Below are 3,538 nucleotides of genomic sequence, written 5' to 3'. Positions count from 1 at the left end.
TTATATCCTTCCTATTTTGACCTGCAGTTAATCCATATAAGTTATTTCTTTCTTGGGCTTACAAAGGTCTTTATCTTTCCATGTGGAACTATCGTTCTTTTGATTTCTAAAACTTTGTAATAACCAGGTAAGTGCATAGCCAGGTGAATTAATATTTTTTAGCTTCTGGAGAAGCACCAGTTACAAATGAGTCAAGCATGGCCCAATGATCCAATGACGTGCTCACAAATCCTTATCTAACCTGACTCTATGGCAAACATGGAGAGATGACAGGGACAATGTCTTCAGTATTATCAATAGCTCAGTGTCTGAAAATAAACTAATTATTTTAATTTTTTAGGTAAAATATGAAAAGAAATTATTTTTACTGTTCAAAGAAGAAAAAGGACTTACATACAATTTTAAAGTAAACGTTCTTACAAAACAATAGCTTCATAAGCTAACGCTACATGTAAGTTATAAATGAATCAGAAACATATGGTTGCAACTTTTCTAAACACAAAAGAGACTTCAAATTCACAGGGAAGGAGTTAGAAACAAACGTGAAGTCGATTTTCCAAAGGCCTAGACTCCAAGCAATGGTTTAAAACACTTTCCAAAAACTCAAAACTGTCAGGTTCAATCTACTCTACTTTTTAATTTAGTTATCAGAATCTACAGCTATCTAAAAAGAATCAGTGTTAAATAAGAGTTTGTAATAAATTCTCTCTGGACGTAGTTTTCCAATTACAAGCTAATGATAGGAATGTGCTAAAGGCAGAATGTAAAATAGATGGAACTGTACTCAAAACAAACAAACAATAAAAACAAACAACAACAAAAAAACCCCAAAGCTGGGCATCCAACAACTTTCAAGTAGTTTTTAATAAAAAGAGAGTACTTCAAATTGAATGATAGTTGAACAAATCAATTGTTGTTGAAGAATTTTTCCCTAATTAAGTCCTGATGGCTTTACAATGCAGAAAAGAATGTACTGGGCTTTTGACAACTCCTCCATTCCCCGTGCAAAGGGAAGCCAGCCCAGAAAATCACTTAGGAAGATGCTCACAACAGATGGTACACCAACACTGAACAATGATCTCAATAAGTAAGGCCTCAGAGACGTGAGGATACATTCCGCAGCTGGATATCATAAAAGTTGGGTACCCGTGGTCCCTTGGTCTGACCATTAAAATGATGGTGAGTCACAGGCCAGTCCGTATGACTGGTCAAACCCCAATCACAGGCTGGAAAAAGCTGTGGGAAGCATTAGAGGCCTGGGAGAAGGCAAAACTCCCTAGATTTGACGCAGTGGTATTGTTACCATAAGCAAGTCAAAATCCCTCTGTCTCAACTCCCTATGGAGTGATGGTAACATTATTTATTCTGCCTATCTCACATAAGGATTCAAAGTGAAAAAATAAATTGCTTTCAAATGTAAATATGCTTTAGTCAAACAAGTTAGTATTTTGTTTAAAAAAAATGGATACATTTTTAGAACTTGAATTTTTAACCCACTGTGCTAGATTAAAGATGGCTGCAAATTCACCCTCTTCCCATTAAAAAGAGAGCTCTATAGCCTTTTCTTTTGAACTTAGGCTCTGTGACTGCTTGACCAATACAATGTGGTGGAAGTGATGTTGCTAGTTTCTAGGTCCCGGTTTTAAAGGGTAGTTTCCACTTTCTGTCACTTGAAATATTTTTAAAATCCAGCTTCCATGCAGTGAGGAAACTCAAGCATTCTCATTACAAGACCCAGATGGAGACAAATATGACCTCTAACTAACAGCCTTGGTTGATCTCATAGCTAATTGCTAGCACCAACTTGCTAGATATGTGAGTGAACCATATTGGAAGAGGATCCTTTAATTTCTAATTGAGAAGTCCCAACTGATGTCACAGAGCTCTACCCAAATTGCAAATTCATGAGCAATGTAAATGTTTGCTGTTGTTGCTGTTTTAAATTTGGGGGTAATTGGTTATACAACAATAAGTAACCAGAATACCCACTATCTTGTAAAATAATAATTTTATAATTCTTGGCTTGCATCTGGACTTAGGAATCCTGTACTATATCTACATGGGTCAGTGTTCTATACCCCTGACATCAATATTCTAACAGGAATTAATGCCATAGAGGCTGGCCAGTTGCTAGTCATTTCTGTTTCCATCATCACCTTTAACCTGATGGAGCTGGAAGGTTATTGTTAGGATGATCTTGCCTTTTCCTTTCATTTCATGATACCCTATTTTTTTTTCACCACATTGAGATTACTCTGCCATAACCAGTACTCTTTATAGGTGTTTGTGGAAGATGTCTCTGTCACTTTGCTGGCATGACCTTTGCTATGGTGAGCATCTTGGGATACTTCAGCAAGACAATGCTACTTCTCTTCCTGCTCCAGGTCTTCAACTTCCTCTAATCAACCTCTGCCTTTGCCATCATGTGCCCAGACTCAATACCAAGACAGGCAAACTGAAGATGAGCTATTCCAAGTTCAAGACCAAGAGCTTCTCTTTCTTGGGTACCTTTATTCTAAAAGTAACAAGGGAACAAGGAAGTAGTAGAGAACCTCCAGCTAGTGAAAGTGCAGCAGAGTGAGAATGAGGACAGTGCCTTCACTGAGTATAAGATCATAATCCTCATTAACTTGCTATTTTAAGACTTTAGGTCCATGCATCAAAGAAACCTCACACTGGTCCTGCTGCTGCTACAGATACTGGGTAGTGTTGTCACCTGCATTCTGACCAGGCCTGTCTCACTCTTCTATGATGTCTGAGTCCCCCAATCACTGCTTTTACTTCACAGTCTCCAGGGTTCCTAACTCAGGCTGACCTAATTCTAGACAAAGACAGCCTCTTGACTCTGGCCTCTCCCATCCTTCATTCTCCTCTAGACATTGTCTTTATCATTTCCTCTCCCCTGTGGTCACTGATGCCTAAGCTAGTAAAATTGTTAAGAGTGAAAGCTGATGTGAAAATAAACATTTTAAACCATGTAAGTAAGATGAATAATAATTTGATAGCAAATGATAGAACAACCAAAAACTAACCTTGTAATGGTGGACATTGCAGTGTACTAATAGTGGTCACATTACATGGAACCCCGTGTGTCCTTAGACTTTGGGAAGTCAGAAGCTAGTTGTACAGAGGAAATAGAGCACATAGTCTATTTTTGGAGAAAAGCATATTATATCTTGAAGCTGCCATCCTCTCACTCAAATCACTGACTGATGTGGTCAAGGATTGTGTGGCCACAGGTCCATCTGGCAGATGTAATAGGCCACAGAGTGCAGCACTAGGGACATGCAGGGATCTCACCCAATCCACACCCTTCCAAAGGGCCCTGGAGGGCAACACTTGGAAGCCTGCTGCTCTAGATATTTTGCCAAAAGAAACACTCAGATGTTAACACTATTTGGAAACATGAATGAGCAAAACAAAACACGCAAAGGCAGCCTGCCGTAGAGGAAAGCCTTATAAGACTCAAGAAAAATCACCCTTCTGTCCAGGCGGGACAAGGTAATAAATGCTCCACTGAAGACTGGGTTACAACAGA

The 3,538-nt window shown here is 38.9% G+C and overlaps 1 pseudogene; it reads left to right on the top strand.

Annotated features, from left to right (window-relative positions):
* The first annotated feature begins 2,017 nt into the window (after nucleotides 1–2,017).
* Nucleotides 2,018–2,759, top strand: LOC136398485 (UDP-N-acetylglucosamine--dolichyl-phosphate N-acetylglucosaminephosphotransferase pseudogene; annotated as a pseudogene).
* Nucleotides 2,760–3,538: the final 779 nt, after the last annotated feature.

Source organism: Saccopteryx leptura, chromosome 3, assembly GCF_036850995.1.
Source record: "Saccopteryx leptura isolate mSacLep1 chromosome 3, mSacLep1_pri_phased_curated, whole genome shotgun sequence".
NCBI lineage: Eukaryota > Metazoa > Chordata > Mammalia > Chiroptera > Emballonuridae > Saccopteryx > Saccopteryx leptura.
This window is presented reverse-complemented; position numbering and strand designations above follow the sequence as displayed.